Source organism: Mytilus californianus, unplaced genomic scaffold (genome assembly GCF_021869535.1).
Source record: "Mytilus californianus isolate M0D057914Y unplaced genomic scaffold, xbMytCali1.0.p SCAF_14, whole genome shotgun sequence".
In the NCBI taxonomy this organism is placed as follows: Eukaryota; Metazoa; Mollusca; class Bivalvia; order Mytilida; family Mytilidae; genus Mytilus; species Mytilus californianus.
This window is the reverse complement of record NW_026262626.1, coordinates 31,704,822-31,722,603: the sequence shown is the minus strand read 5'-3', so window position 1 is coordinate 31,722,603 and position 17,782 is coordinate 31,704,822. Positions and strand designations below refer to the sequence as shown.

General features: G+C 35.4%; 1 protein-coding gene and 2 long non-coding RNA genes across 4 annotated transcripts in view; 1 reads left to right on the top strand and 2 right to left on the bottom strand.

Annotated features, from left to right (window-relative positions):
- The window catches only part of LOC127724686 (uncharacterized), a 261,959-nt gene that overhangs the window by 87,078 nt on the left and 157,099 nt on the right, over positions 1-17,782 (bottom strand). The window lies entirely within an intron of this gene.
- LOC127724757 (uncharacterized) overlaps positions 9,472-17,782 on the bottom strand; it is a 39,159-nt gene continuing 30,848 nt past the window's right edge. For both annotated transcript variants that reach the window (XR_007992655.1, XR_007992653.1), the window contains one exon: positions 9,472-9,781. This is a non-coding gene — a long non-coding RNA (uncharacterized LOC127724757). The remainder of the gene's footprint in view (positions 9,782-17,782) is intronic.
- Positions 15,217-17,782, top strand: part of LOC127724831 (uncharacterized) — an 88,764-nt gene continuing 86,198 nt past the window's right edge. Inside the window, exon 1 of the long non-coding RNA XR_007992745.1 lies at positions 15,217-15,430. This is a non-coding gene — a long non-coding RNA (uncharacterized LOC127724831). The remainder of the gene's footprint in view (positions 15,431-17,782) is intronic.

Here is a 17,782-nt window from a genome sequence, read left to right as displayed (position 1 = left end):
TATTTCATTTGATTTGTTTTAATGTCCCATACAAGAATATATATGGTTTCAGGGTGGGGATCTTGACTGTTTACAAGTTTTCAAAAAGAAGGGGGGTGGGGGTTACCCCAGGAGACTTCCCCTAAATTTTGTTTGATTTGTTTTATTGTCCCATACAAGAATATATATTGTTTCGGAGTGGGGATCTTGACATTTTACAAGTTACCAAAAAGAAGGGGGGTGGGGGTTACCCCCATGGACTTCCCTTATATTTCATTTGATTTGTTTTATTGTCCCATACAAGAATATATATGGTTTAGGGCTGGGGATCTCGACCGTTTCCAAGTTCTCAAACAGGAGGGGGTGGGGGTGACCCCTGGGGACTCGCCTTTTATTTCATTTGATTTCTTTTAATGTCCCATACAAGAATATATATGGTTTCAGGGTGGGGATCTCGACCGTTTACAAGTTTTCAAAAAGAAGAGAGGTGGGGGTGAACCCGGGTACTCTCCCAAAATGTCATTTGATTTGTTTTATTGTCCCATACAAGAATATATATGGTTTTGGGTTGGGGATCTTGACCGTTTACAAGTTTTCAAAAAGAAGGGGGGTGGGGATTACCCCAGGGGACTTCCCCTACATTTCGTTTGATTTGTTTTATTGTCCCATACAAGAATATATTATGGTTTATGGGTGGGGATCTCGACCGTTTACAAGTTTTCAAAAAGAAGGGGGGTGGGGGTTCCCCCCGTGGACTTTCTCTATATTTGATTTGATTTGTTTTATTGTCCCAAACAAGAATATATATGGTTTCGGGATGGGGATCATGACTGTTTACAAGTTATCAAAAATGAAAGAACCTTAGTGAGCGCGCTCACATACCCCACGTCCCCACATTGTCATTGGAGAAATAAAATAAGTGTAAGAAAAAAAAATTGTATCAGAAAAAAAAATTGAATCATAATTTCCTATCAATATGCACATTTACATAGTGTGTCCTTATTATCTACACAGTTTCATGAAATTCTGTTGTGTGGTTTGAGAGGAGTTGCGATGACAAAAGGTTGCAGTAGTATATTGGGCAAATAAGTTCAAAGGGGCGTAACTCCTGGAAAAAAAATTGAATCGTAATTTCCTGTCGATATGCACATCTACATAGTATGTCCTTATTATCTGAAAAGGTTTCATGAAATTCTGTTGTGTGGCTTTAGAGCAGTTGCGATGACAAAAGGTTGCAGTAGTATATTGGGCAAATAAGTTCAAAGGGGCGTAACTTCTGGAAAACAATTGAATCATAATTTCCTGTCGATATGCACATCTACGTAGTATGTCCTTATTATCTGAAAAGGTTTCATGAAATTCTGTTGTGTGGTTTGAGAGGGGTTGCGATGACAAACTGTTGCAGTAGTACATTAAAGTAAATAAGTTCAAAGGGGCGTAACTCCTAGAAAAAAAATTGAATCGTAATTTCCTGTCGATATTCACATCTACGTAGTATGTCCTTATTTTCTGAAAAGGTTTCATGAAATTCTGTTGTGTGGTTTGAGAGGAGTTGCGATGACAAACTGTTGCAGTAGTACATTAAAGCAAATAAGTTCAAAGGGGCGTAACTCCTAGAAAAAGAATTGAATCATAATTTCCTGTCGATATGCACAACTACATAGTATGTCCTTATTATCTAAAAAAGGTTTCGTGAAATTCTGTTGTGTGGTTTGAGAGGAGTTGCGATGACAAGAAACAGGACTGACAGACTGATGGACGGACAGACAGACAGACAGACGGACGGACGGGTCAAAAACATTAAACCCTCCGCAACTCGTTGCGTGGGGTATAAAAAGGGGGTGGGGGTTACCCCATGCACTTTCCCTATATTTCATTTGATTTGTTTTATTTTCCCATATAAGAATATATATGGTTTAGGGGTGGGATCTTGACCGTTTACAAGTTCTCAAACAGAGGGGGTGGGGGTAACCCAAGGGGACTCCCCTTTGATTTCATTTGATTTGATTTATTGTCTTTTACAAGAATATATATGGTTTCGGGGTGGGGATCTTGACCGTTTACAAGTTTTAAAACAAAAGGGGGGTAGGGGTGACCCCCCTTGACTTCCCCTATATTTCATTTGATTTGTTTTATTGTCCCATACAAGAATATATATGGTTTAGGGGTGGGGATCTCGACCATTTTCAAGTTCTCAAACAGTAGGGGGCGGAGGTGACCCCAGGGGACTCGCCTTTTATTTCATTTGATTTGTTTTATTGACCAATACAAGAATATATATGGTTTCAGGGTTGGGATCTTGACCGTTTACAAGTTTTCAAAAAGAAGGGAGGTGAAAGTGAACCTGGGGACTTCCCCAATATATCATTTGATTTGTGTTTTTGTCCCTTAAAGAATATATATGGTTTAGGGGTGGGGATCTGTACTGTTTACAAATTATCAATAAAATGCTCCGCCGGGCGCAGCTTGATACGACCGCAGAGGTCGAACCCTGAACAGTTGGGGCAAGTATGGACACAACATTCAAGCCTGATACAGCTCTGAATTTGGATTGTGATTAAATATTTGACACAGGATAGGTTTCTGACACAGAATGAATGTGGTCTAAGAACTTAAAAATTTTAAATTGGACATTCACCTATTATGGTCCAATATCCAAAATCTAAATACATGGTTAGATTCAGCATATCAAAGAACCCCAAGAATTCAATTTTTGATGAAATCAAACAAAGTTTTATTTTAGACCCTTTTGACCTCAATGTGGACAAAGTTGATAACGGGGCCCAAAAATCAAAAATCTAAATACATAGTTAGATTCAGCATATCAAAGAACCCCATATATTCAATTTTTGTTGAAATCAAACAAAGTTTAATTTTGGACCCCGATTTGGACCAACTTGAAAACTGGGCCCATAATCAAAAATCTAAATACATGTTTAGATTCAGCATATCAAAGAACCCTAAAAATTCAATTTTTGTTAAAATCAAACTAAGTTTAATTTTGGACCCTTTGGACCTTAATGTAGACCAATTTGAAAACAGAACAAAAAATTAAGAATCTAAATACACGATTAGATTCGGCATATCAAAGAACCCCAATAATTCAATTTTTGATGAAATCAAACAAAGTTAAATTTTGGACCCTTTGGACCTCAATGTGGACCAATTTAAAAACAGGGCCCAAAATCCAAAAACTTAATACACAGTAAGATTCAGCATATTAAAGAACCCCAAGAATTCAAGAATAAAACCCCATTGAAATTGATCAAGAAATAAGCAATTTATAAGAAGTATCTTCTTTTGCACAATACTGTGCAATTGAATATTTCTTGCTATTGCGCAATACTGTACAATTGACAATTTCTTGCTATTGCGCAATATTGTGCTATTGGATATTTCTTGCTATTGCGCAATACTGTGCAATTGAAGATTTCTTGCTATTGCGCAATACTGTGCAATTGAAGATTTCTTGCTATTGTGCAATACTGTGGAATTGAAAATTTCTTGCTATTGCACAATACTTATTATATAATAATTTACACATCCTGTTTGGTGTGTATCTCCTACCATATCATTATTATTTGCTTTTAAATATAAATCAGAAATAACCAACTTAAAATGGAAAATTTTAAAAGAAAAAAAAAGAAAAAAAAAAATCCCCCCCCCCCCAAATTTTTTGAACCCCCTTATGATTCATCACCCCCAAACTCAATCCCAGCCTTCCCTTTGTGGTATGGTACCTTGCAGTACAATTTCAGAGAGATCCATACAATTGAACACAAGTTATTGTCTGGAAACTAGAAAAATGCTTATTTTTGGCCCCTTTTTGGCCCCCAATTCCTTAACGTTTAGGGCAATTACCCCCAAACTCAATTCCAGCTTTCCCTTTGTGATATGGAACCTTGTAGTACAATTTCAGAAATATCCAAACACTTACACACAAGTTATTGTCATGAAACTAGAAAAATGCTTGTTTTTTGCCCCTTTTTTGGCCCCTAATTCCTAAAATTTTGAGGCAATTACCCCAATAATCAATTACAGCCTTCCCTTTGTGATATGGAACCTTGTGGTACAATGTCAGAGAGATCCATACACTTACACACAAGTTATTGTCTGGAAGTTACAAAAATGCTTATTTTTGGCCCCTTTTTGGCCCCTAATTCCTTAACTGTTGGTACCATAACCCCCAAAATCAATCCCAACCTTCCTTTCGTGGTATTGAACCTTATAGTAAAATTTCATGGAGATCCATTCACTTAAACTAAAGTTAGAGTGCGAAAACCAATGTGTCTTCGGACGACGCCGGACGACGCCGGACGACGACGACGACGACGACGACGACGACGACGACGACGACGACGACGCCAACGTCATACCAATATACGACCAAAAAATTTTCAATTTTTGCGGTCGTATAAAAACAAGGGGGGAGGGGTTTACCCCCAATGGACTTCCCGTATATTTCATTTGATTTGTTTTATTGTCCAATACAAGAATATATATGGTTAAGGGGTGGGGATCGTGACCGTTTACAAGTTCTCAAACAGGAGGGGGTAGGGGTGACCCCAGGGGACTCCCCTTTTATTTCATTTGATTTGTTTTATTGTCCCAAACAGGAATATATATGGTTTCGGGGTGGGGATCTTGACCGTTACAAGTTTTCAAAAATAAGGGAGGTGGGGTGACCCCTCTGGACTTCCCCTCTATTTCATTTGATTTGTTTTATTGTCCCATTCAAGAATATATATGGTTTAGGAGTGGGGATCTCGACCATTTACAAGTTATCAAAACTAGAGGCTCTGAAGAGCCTGTGTCGCTCACCTTGGTCTATATGCATATTCAACATTATAGACGAGAATAGAATTAATGACAAAAATCTCTGTTTTTTTTTTGTATCTTATATTACTGATCATTGAAGTCTGTTTAGATTCTCTCTATCTTCATGATCTTATTTAGCTTTTGCTCTAAACACAAAAGAGGGTAAAAAAACTCCTATAAAGAGTAACAGTCTACTTATTATATCAGCAAAATTTGACTTGTTAGTAGTTCTCTTCTTGCTTATCATTTTTGATTATTTAAGTTTCTATCTATCTATTATAATTAATATCATACAAGGAAAAACGCCAAAAAAATGGTAAAAATCATAATTAAAGGGCAATAACTCCAATAAGGAATCGTTGGACAATTTCTGCCATTTGTCTTAATTGTAGATCTTGTCTTGCTGATCATTTTCGTATATAAGTTTCTTTCTATCTATTATAAGTTTTAAGATATAAGACAAAAACGCAAAATAAATTGTACAAATCGGCATCAAAGGGAAATAACTCTAATAAGGAGTCAACTGATGATTTGAACCATAAGACTTATTTGTAGAACTTGTCGTTCTGATCATTTTTGCAATTTAAAGTTTCTCTCTATCTTTTATAGTTTTCAAGATATGATAATAGGCAAAAAATAGAAAAAAAGTGGTAAAATTTGTCATTTAAGGTCAATAAATCCTGCAGGAAATTGTCTTACAGTTTTGACGTATATGGAAAATTGGTAGAGCTCAACATTCTGAACAATTTTACCCTCTTCAGATTTCCTCTTTTTATAACGGTTATCAGAATAATAGACAAAACTTGCATTTTACCCCATATGTTCTATTTTTTTGCCATGTTGGCCATCTTTGTTGGCAGGCAGGGTCATCGGACACATTTTTTAAACTGAATACTCTAATGATGATTGTGGCTAAGTTTGACTCTACTTGGCCCAGTAGTTTCAGAGGAGAAGATTTTTGTAAAAGATTACAAAAATTTACTAAAAATTGTAAAAAATTGACTATTAAGGGCAAAACTCCTTAAGGGGTCAATTGACAATTTTGGTCATGTTAACTTATTTGTAGATCTTACTTTGCTGACCATTATTGCTGTTCACAGTCTATCTCTATCTATAATAATATTCAAGATAATTTCCAAAAACTGTAAAATTTCCTTAAAATAACTAATTCAGGGGCTGCAACCCAACAACAGGTTGTCTGATTCGTCTGAAAATATCAGGGCATATAGAATTTCACTTAATGAACATTTTAACCAGGTGTCAAATTTGCTCTAAATGCTTTAGTTTCAGAGATATAAGCCATAAACTGCATTTTACCCCTATGTTCTACTTTTAGCCATGTCGGCCATTTTGGTCAGCAGGTTGGATCATCGGACACATTTTTTAAACTAGATACCCCAATGATGATTGTGGCTAAGTTTGGTTAACTTTGGCCTAGTAGTTTCAGAGGAGAAGATTTTTGTAAAAGATAACAAAAATTATGAAAAATTGTTAAAAAGTGACTATAAGGGAAATAACTCCTTAAGGAGTCAATTGACCATTTTGGTCATGTTGACTTATTTGTAGATCTTACTTTGCTGTACATTATTGCTGTTTACAGTTTATTTATATCTATAATAATATTGAAGATAATCACCAAAAACTGCAAAATTTTCTTAAAATTACCAACCCAACAACGGGTTGTCTGATTTGTCTGAAAATTTCAGGGCAGATAGATCTTGACCTGATGAACAATTTAACCCCCATGTCAGATTTGCTCTAAATGCTTTAGTTTCAGAGATATAAGCCAAAATCTACATTTAACCCCTATGTTCTATTATAGCCATGGCGGCCATCTTGGTTGGCAGACCGGGTCGTCGGACACATTTTTTAACTAGATACCCCAATGATGATTGTGGCCAAGTTTGGTTAACTTTGGCAAAGTAGTTTCAGAGGAGAAGATTTTTGTAAAAGATAACAAAAATTATGAAAAATTGTTAAAAAGTGACTATAAGGGCAATAACTCCTTAAGGGGTCAATTGACCATTTTGGTCATTTGACTTATTTGTAGATCTTACTTTGCTGTACATTATTGCTGTTTACAGTTTATCTATATCTATAATAATATTGAAGATAATCACCAAAAACTGCAAAATTTTCATAAAATTACCAACTCAGGGGCAGCAACCCAACAACGGGTTGTCTGATTTGTCTGAAAATTTCAGGGCAGATAGATCTTGACCTGATGAACAATTTAACCCCCATGTCAGATTTGCTCTAAATGCTTTAGTTTCAGAGATATAAGCCAAAATCTACATTTAACCCCTATGTTCTATTTTTAGCCATGGCGACCATCTTGATTGGCGGGCCGGGTCGTCAGACACATCTTTAAAACAAGAGACCCCAATGATAATTGTGGCCAAGTTTGGTTACCTTTGGCCCAGTAGATTCAGAGAAGAAGATTTTTGTAAAAGTTAACGGACGACGGACACCAAGTGATGAGAAAAGCTCACTTGGGCCTTTGGGCCAGGTGAGCTAAAAAAGGGGGATGGGGGTTACCCCCATGGACTTTCCCTATATTTCATTTGATTTGTTTTATTGTCCCATACAAGAATATATATGGTTGAGGGGTGGGATTCTCGACTGTTTACAAGTTCTTAAACAGGAGGGGGTGGTGGTGACCCTAGGGGACTCGCCTTATATTTCATTTGATTTGTTTTATTGTCCCATACAAGAATATATATGGTTTCAGGTTGGGGATCTTGACCGTTTACAAGTTTTCAAAAAAAAAGGAGAGTGGGGGTTACCCTAGGGGACTTCCCCTCAATTTCATTTGATTTGTCTTATTGTCCCATTCAAGAATATATATGGTTAAGGGGTGGGGATCTGGACCGTTTACAAATTATCAAAAAGAAGGGGGGTGGGGGTTACCCCAGGGGACTTGCCTTTTATTTCATTTGATTTGTTTTATTGTCCCATACAAGAATATATATGGTTTAGGGTAGGGGATCTCGACCGTTTACAAGTTCTTAAACAGGAGGGGGATGGGGGTGACCCCAGAGGACTCGCCTTATATTTCATTTCATTTGTTTTATGTTTATTTTATACCAGAATATATATGGTTTCGGGGTGGGGATCTTGACCGTTTATAAGTTTAAAAAAAAAGGGGATGGCGGTTACCCCAGGGGACTTCCCCTCAATTTCATTTGATTTGTTTTATTGTCCCATAGAAGAATATATATGGTTTCGGGACGGGCATCATGACCGTTTACAAGTTTTCAAAAAGAAGGGGGTGGGGGTGACCCCCATGGACTTCTTCTATATTTCATTTGATTTGTGTTATCGTCCCATACAAGAATATATATGGTTTAGGGGTGGGGATTTTGACCGTTTACAAGTTCTCAAACAGGAGGAGGTGGTGGTGGGGACTCGCCTTTTATTTCATTTGATTAGTTTTATTGTCCCATACAAGAATATATATGGTTTCGGGGTGGGGATCATGACCGTTTACAAGTTTTCAAAAAGAAGGGGGTGGGGGTGACCCCCATGGACTTCTTCTATATTTCATTTGATTTGTGTTATCGTCCAATACAAGAATATATATGGTTTATGGGTGGGGATTTTGACCGTTTACAAGTTCTCAAACAGGAGAGGGTGGTGGTGGGGACTTGCCTTTTATTTCATTTGATTAGTTTTATTGTCCCATACAAGAATATATATGGTTTCGGGTAGGGGATCTTGACCGTTTACAAGTTATCAAAAAGAAGGGGGGTGGAGGTTACCCCCGTGGACTTCCCCTATATTTCATTTGATTTGTTTTATTGTCCCATTCAAGAATATATATGGTTCAGGGGTGGGGATCTCGACCGTTTACAAGATAAAAGCACATTCTCAAATTGAAGGGGAGTGGGGGTAAGAATATATATGGTTTAGGGAGACTTAATTATCTACAAAATGTCTAATAATGAACAGTAAATTTCAAACCTCATTTATACAGTCCTACTAGTTAATTTCAAACTTTATATATACAGTCCTACAGATCTTATCAGGAAACAGAAAATTTTCAAATAAATCTGTCACTCCAATGATTATAATATGCTAAGATATAACCCAGATCTAATTAATAATCAATAATGTAATTAACTTCAAAATGTGTAATGATATAGCTTATAATCATCACCACTTAGGAAATAGAAAATTTTCAAATAAATCTGTCACTCCAATTTTTATTGTGAGATAAGACAAGTCATAATATGATAACAAGTGAAAAATATTTAAAAATTCCACTTTTGGATATTAAAAATGGCGATAACTCAAAAAGGAGAAATACTTAAATCTTGAAAATTGAACTAGACCTTCATTAAGACCCAGGAAACAGCATATTTAAATTTGAAAAAAAATTGTTAAAGCGTTTTCATGTTATTGTGGAGACACTGTTTGGCAGCCGCCCGTCCGCTGTACATCCCTAATTTAATAACCGATATTTCCTTCGAAAATCCAGTTAAACATGATAAAATTTAAAATGTAGCCCTGTTGACCTCTACCTTAACTGTTTGGCATGTAGACATGCCAATGTAAAGCAAACCCCTTTGACCTTTACATTCCCATGTCATACTATTTGAATTTAAATCTTTAAACTTGATGTTGAATTCAACCTATTACCAATATTGAAGTAACTTATATGTGTAAGGTATGCAGAGTGTAACAATTTAATCAAAGACAAAATACATATTTATACATAAAAGATGAGCAAAAACATATAAAATGCAATACAACAATATGTTAATGTAATTTTGCAAACAATGTTAAATAAAATGCTCCGCAGGGCGCAGCTTGATACGACCGCAGAGGTCGAACCCCGAACAGTTGGGGCAAGTATGGACACAACATTCAAGCTAGATACAGCTTTTCATTTCGATTGTGATTAAATATTTGACACAGCATAGGTTTCTGACACAGAATGAATGTGGTCTAAGAACTTAAAAATTTTAAATTGGACATTCACCTAATATGGTCCAATATCCAAAATCTAAATACACGGTTAGATTTGGCATATCAAAGAACCCCAATAATTCATTTTTTGATGAAATAAAACAAAGTTTAATTTTGGACCCTTTTGACCTCAATGTGGACAAAGTTGATAACGGGGCCCAAAAATCAAAAATCTAAATACATGGTTAGATTCAGCATATCAAAGAACCCCATATATTCAATTTTTGTTGAAATCAAACAAAGTTTAATTTTGGACCCCAATTTGGACCAACTTGAAAACTGGGCCAAAAATCAAAAATCTAAATACATGTTTAGATTCAGCATATCAAAGAACCCCATATATTCAATTTTTGTTAAAATCAAACAAAGTTTAATTTTTGACCCTTTGGACCTAAATATAAAATCTATTGTCTAATCTAATGTCTTTACTAATCTATAAACAAAACCCACCAAGTAACATATATCTGAAAATAATATAAACAAAATAATAGAAAACACAATAGTTAACAATCTACTAGTAATCCTTTTCTCTTTTCATTAGAAATGTTAATGTCCAAATAATAACGAAAATAAAGGCAATTGAAATGTCATAATATCAAGTAGTATTTATCTGATCTTTCTTCTCCTTTTTTTATTGTCAGTTACACCAATTACAAATGGCTTGAATTCAAAAGTCCTTTTTTCAAAACAACGTAAGATGTCTTGTCCAGAAGCACCATGCTTTGTAAGAACATTGGCGATTTGTTCATTAGTCTGAATCCATTTAATTTCTTTAAGCTCTCCATCTTGAAGCAATTGCTTTATTGCATTGATCTCCACCCTCAATCTCTTCTCTCCAACAGGTTTATCAGAGTATATTGCATGATAAAGGTCTTTGTTGTCAACAAAACAAGTTACTGGAGTATGCTTCAATTCGTGCTCATTATGCATTAATTCCTTAAACAGAGCTGCTAAAGATATTACACAATCCACACCATCAGCTAAGGCCAAGGCTTCACTTGCCAAAGTACTACGTACAACCCTTCTCAATTTCTTAGACTGCCAAGTGATGGGGTTCACTTTACCATCATCGCCCATCAAAAAGACAACATAACCACCTTGACTTCCACCATCTGGAAGATTTCCAAATGAAGCATCACTGAACAACATAAATTTCACATTATGTCCAAGATTCTGGAATTGCAGTGAAACAGGATCATTTTGCACCTTCCTTATTATCTTATTGACTTTCTTTAGATCTTCAATAGTGCTAGTCTTAATTTTTGATGAAATGGCAGCAACATCAAATGCAATGTCTGGACGTGTTTGTCTTGCTAACCATAATAATTGTCCTATTTTTGACCTCAATAGAGTCTGCTCTGATGATGAAAGAGGAGACGTTTTAACTCTGTCTTTATCTATTAAAACAGTCTTCAACATTTTGACATAGTCTTTCTGGCTGAGAACAATAGTTTCATTTTCTTGGCTGAGATCAAGACCCAAATATTTGAAAGACTCACAGGATTCTTTCCCTACCTTGAACATATCCCTAATTCTGGATACAACACTTTCCTCAAAGGAACTGGATCCTGCCCTAAGAAAGTCATCTACATGAACTGCTAGGACACCAGTCAAACCTTTTTCATTATACCAATAAAATACTGCTGAATCAATCTTTGACACTGTTCCTCCACAATCTAGCAATGTTGTTTTAACTATTTCGTACCACTTTAAGGATGCATCAGCAAGACCATATACACATTTGTTTAGGCGCCAGACTTTACCATTTGCTTTAGCTTCTTTAGGAGGTCTCAAGTAGACTTCTCTTTGCATTTTCTCTCCTTGCAGGAAAGCAGTTTTAATATCCACTGAATTAATTGACCATCTTTTATTAGCAATAATTGATAAAATCAGTCGTAGAGACTGCTTTTCACATGTTGGAGAATTCTTTGGTATCTCATCTAGGCTGTCTTCTTCAAAACCTTTTGCTACCAATCTAGCTTTTCTATGAAATTCGTTTTCCAATTCTTTCATAGTGTAAACCCACCTTGTGGAGATACAGTTTTGACCATTGTCTTTAACTTCTTCATACAAATTGTGCTTTCTCCAGTTATCCAGTTCTGCCTCTTTAGCCTCGGTAAAATCAATATCACTTAAAAGTACATCTTCATTCTCGTCATCTGACTGGTTTACAACTTTTAAATAATTGACTGTTCTTAGATCAATTGAAATCTGTTCACCCCTAATATTTTCTGGCTGATTGTATTCTATATTGTACCAGCTCTTCTTATCAGTTGTAGCCTTTCCTGCCCTGCCTAAAATTATTGCTTCTCTTGTGTCATTTTCACCAGTAATTTTAAAATTCACCATCTGATCCTTCTTTAATTTCATACAATCATTTGCCTGTGACTCAGCATTATGTTCCATACTTTCCTCATGTATATCATTCTCTGCCTGATCCAAATCAAGGCTGTCTCTCTCATCAGATTCAGGACTATCTTCACCATTCAAACTACCATTCTGGCTACCAGCATGACTATCATCTTGATCAGCACTATCAGCAGCACTCTCGTCTGCAGATCCTTCAACATTTTCTTGGTTTTCATCATTGTCAGTATCATTGTGAAGAGGCTCTTCATCATCACTCTCATAGTATACTAGGTCATGATCTGGTTCAGTGTTGTTGTTGTTGTTATAGGTTGCAGCTTGCGACTTACGCACATGAGTTGACTTTGCTGTATGCTTATGAGTAATCTTTTGTTTTCTTTCAACATCAATGTCTCTTTTTATTCTACTTTCATGTACGCGCACATATGTACCTCCATATCTTACAAAAACAACTACATTATCTTGACCTATTACCCAGCCAGGTCCTTTCCACTGATTGTCTCGAAGGAAGAAAACTTTGTCACCATTTTTGAATTTTTCTCCTGAAGGCCGGATTTGCTTGCGTAGTGCCCTTCTAACTTTCTCAGAGGATTCTGCCGCAATAAATGCTTTTCTAGCTTCGTGTAAGCCAACTAGATGTTTTCCCATAACGTTACTAATGGTTGTACCTTCTAATGCAGGAGGCTTGTTAACTATAGATGATGGCATGTTTGGGTTCCTTCCAAAAACTATTTGATATGGACTATAGCCATACACGTTCAACAAACTGTTCTTAGCATGAACTGCCCAACTGACGGCAGTCTCCCATGAAAGATTAGAGCTCTCTCTCATTTTATTGATGGTTTCTGTTAGAGTTGCATTGTCTTTCAACTACTCCATTGGACCATGGACTGTATCCTGCTGTTGTTTTTACTGACATATTCAAATTTTCTGCCATGTCTCTAAATATCTGTGAATTAAATTCTCCTCCATTATCTGTATAAACACCAACTTCAGGTGCACCATAAACACCAACCCATATCTGCATGAACTTGTCTACAATAACTTTAGAATCCTTTCTTCTGATGATAGCAGCTGCACTCAATCTGCTGAATAAGTCAATAATATGTAGATAATAAAAGTTATGGTCAATTTCATGAAGGTCCATTGCCACAATTTGATTGAAATCATTTGCATGTGAAAAGGCAACCACTGGTTTGGCTTTTGGATGTTTGAACTTGTGGCAAATTAAACACTTTGAGCAGATATCTTTAAGAATTGTCTTTGTTTCAGAATCAACATCACCAGCACTTTGCAAAAGGGATAAAAATTTATCTGATGATGCATGTCCAAACTGCTTGTGCAACTTCAATAGAATCTCCCTTTTCTTCTTAAAAGATAATTTTGTATCAATGCACAAAACCTCCTCACTCTCATTTTTGTTTCTGTTTGTATATTGCTTGTCTTTAATGTTGATACAGTAATGACCACTTGAAGTTATGTTCACATCCACTAACTGTCCAAACATGGTAACCTGGTCATTGCTGAGATCAAGGATAGTGCTTGCTCGCTTCAGAGAGGTTTTACTTAACAATAACGGTATTTCACAATCCACTACTTCTGTTTCAATTGAGCACTTAACTGACCCAATTAGTGCTGGGATTTTCACTTTCTGATATGAGTATACTGTTTGTCCATCACCAAACTTGAATGGTACATGACTTTCAAAACAAGTAATTTGATCAAGCCCTGGATCAAGTGATTCTACAAATTCATACAACCATTTAGAACCACATACTGTTTTAGAACATGCAGTATCAATAACTGCGGCATTGTAGGCTTCTGCGACAAACACTGTTAGAGGCTTAAACTCTTGTGCTGAGGTAAATAATGTTATATTTATAGTTTCACTTAATTCATCACTCTCATGTTCTGTTAAATTTACATCAAGCTGCTTGTGAGGACAATCCTTGACCCAATGAAATTTGGAATCACATATTTTACAACTTGAGACATTACCATTAAAGACTGGATTCATTTTAGTCTTAAGTCTACTAAAGTTGGTAGATCTATCAGCTCGATAACGAGGAAAATTTCTTCTTGAACTTCGACCTCTCTGATCATAGCCATCACTGACAAAAGCTGATTCTTCTTTAACAGTTACAACAGAGTCTCGTTCTCCAGGAACATTTTGAGATTTTGATGCAAATATCCTATTCAAAGCAGATTTCATTGTGTCGAATTTAAGGTCAGAACATGCAGTTAATGCCAGCTGACGATAACTTTGACTTAATCCAGCATTGTCCAGAAGTTTAAAAGCTAGAATTGCGTCTGGAAGTCCCATATCATATTTCTTACATTTATTATATCTCTGCTCAAATTCAATGATATAATCAGACATGCTTACATCCTCTCCTCTGTGGAACTGATCAAATACAGTATAAGCAGCATAAGCCTGATCTATTTTATCCTTCTCAAAAAGCTTGTCCAACTCAGTTATTAGCTTATCTACTCCTTCATCAACATTTAAATCACTGGGATCTACTTCTAGGGCTACTTCCCTTGGTTTTCCTTGTAACGACAAAGCTAAAGCCAAACCTCTCTTCTTCTTGTCCAGATCAGTCACGAGTTGCCACATTTTTACCTCATTTTTCCATTGTTGATCAAACCTGGTGGGTTCTTGTAACTAGGTGCTGTTGCCATCTTTATTAGCTCTGCTACCACTGTTAGTTGATTAATTATGGCTTCAATATAAAATCTATTGTCTAATCTAATGTCTTTACTAATCTATAAACAAAACCCACCAAGTAACATATATCTGAAAATAATATAAACAAAATAATAGAAAACACAATAGTTAACACTTAATGTAGACCAATTTGAAAACTGGACCCAAAATTAAAAATCTAAATACACGGTAAGATTCGGCATAACAAATAAATAAATGTGGTCAAAGATTTTACAAATCTAATGCGCCATACTGTGCAATTAAAGATTAATTCTTGAATTTTTTCAATATTTGAAATTTGAAAAAAAAAAAATATTTGAAGAATAATTCTTTATAATTTCTGAAATCTGAAATGAGAAAAAATTGACCCCCCACAGTTTCTTTTTACCTTCGTATAAAAATATACTTTATTTGGCAGAGCAAGCCCTGTTGACCTCTGCCAAATCATACTTAATAAAATGCTTCGCTGAGGCAACCTGATACGACCGCAGAGGTCTAACCCTGAACAGTTGGGGCAGGTTTGGACACAATATTCAAGCTTGATACTGTCTGAATTTGGATTGTGATCAAACTTTTGACATAATATAGGTCTCTGACACAAAATAAATGTCAAAGATCTTAAAAATTTGAAATGGGACATTTAATTTACCTAGAATGGTCTGATATCCAAAATCTAACAACATGGTTAGATTCAGCAAATAAAAAAACACCAAAAATTTAATTTTAGTTGAAATCAAACAAAGTTTAATTTTAGACCCTTCAAACCTTAATATGGACTTATTTCAAAACAGGGCCCAAAATAAAAAATCTAAATGCACAATAAGATTCAGCATATCATACAGCTTCAATAATTCAGATTTTGATGGAATCAAACAAAGTTTAATTTTGGACCCTTTTGACCTCAATGTAGACCAATTTAAAAATGGGGTCCAATATCCCAAAAAGTAATACAAGGTTAGAACCCCCAAAAATTAAAGACTTTAAATTAATCCCATTGAAATTGGTAAAAAGATTTGTATTTTTTTCAATTGAAGATTTCTTGCTATTGCGCAATACTGTGCAATTTAAGATTTCTTGCTATTGTGCAATACTGTGCTATTGCGCAATACTGTGTTGTTGCGCAATACTGTGCTATTGCGCAAAACTGTGCAATTGAAGATTTCCGCTAACAATAATTTTGATAATATCTCTTTTGTAATGGGCAATCTATTGTCACAGGAACTCCTAAAATTATTTGTTTTGAAACGTTTAAAAATATTATTTACCAAGTTTATAAATATTAGCTTGTTAAGGTTAAGTTATCTTACCGACCATGCGAGACACTCATGGGTGATCAAGGTTGTTTAACACCCACTTAGTAGTTAGTTATCATACCGACCATGCGAAACCCTCATGGGTGATCAAGGTTGTTAAATACCCCCCCAAGTAGTTAGTTAGCTTGCCGACTATGTGAGACCCTCATGGATGATCAAGGTTGTTACAATAATAATAATAATGAATCCACAGTAAGTCAATAAAGCCAGAGACACAATGAGTCAATCTAAGAGTACTAGTACTACCAAATACTGAAAGCTAGTCTAAAGCCATTAACAACTACTGTGAAAATACTTTTATTCGTGGGTATCAATTTTCATGGTTTCAGCAAAAGTTACATGTTCGTGGGTACTTAAATTCGTGGATTTTAGTTTTCTGAAGAAAATACTCGAGTGATGAATTTTGAAGCCATCACAAACAAATATTTTTGAAAAAAATAAAAATCATATGTTGTTTTATAATGATTTGAGGGAGATTGCAAAACAAGGTGCTCATTTTTACTTACTTGTTCGTCTTACATTACTGACAACATTCATCATATTTTTAATAAATAGTTGCATTCGGAAATAAGCTGATTCGTCTATGCTTACAAATTGTCATGATTGAAATATATAAATAAATAAATAAAATATTGATTTGAATTGAATTGAAGGAAATTGCAAAGTAAAATTGAGAATGGAAATGGGGAATGTGTCAAAGAGACAACAACACGACCAAAGAGCAGAAAACAGCCCAAGGCCACCAATGGGACTTCAACACAGCGAGAAAATCCCGCACCGAGAGGCGGGCTTCAGCTGGCCCCTAAACAAAAATGTGTACTTGTTCAGTCAGGCGGAAAATGGACATCACACTCCAAACATATAAATGAACTAAAATAAAAAAAAACATACAAGACTAACAAAGGCCAGAGGCTCCTGACTTGGGACAGACGCAAAAATGCGGTGGGATTAAACATGTTTTGTGAGATCTCAACCCTCCCTCTATACATCTAGCCAATGCAGAATAAACAAACACATGGCAATACGCGCAGAAAAATCAGTTCAAAACAGGTCTGAGTCTGGTGTCAGAATAGGTAACAGAAGAAACTAAGCAAAATGACAATGATACATAAATTAACAAAGGACTACTAACATTTTAATTGTTTCACACATCTATTCAGAAGTGATGACACTAATTAATCCGAGATCGAATGATCAACAGACTAACAATCATCAAAGGTGTTAATTGGGCAATAAACATATCACTTAAAGAAAATAGTTACAAAAAAAATGATACAAATGTAAATAAAAAAAACAAGCTCAATATGATTTTTTTTTTGCCGAAAATTATGAGGAGGTAAAATGAACGCTTCATCATTGCAGTTTGACTTTCGTAATTTTATATGAGAATTAAAACGTTATTCTTTGTATACTTTTTAAAGATTAAATTGGTTAAATCTGTCTGAAGATGTACAAATGTCATGTTTATATAGTTCATAATGCGTTTGCTGATATTCGATGTACGATTCTCTAGATTACATCCCCGTATCCATGTAGTCAAACATACATTGAGATCTTTCATTGCATGTCTTGATTTAGACAACAGTTGTTATATTTCGTTGGAAACTTAAATTCTTTGATAAAGCCA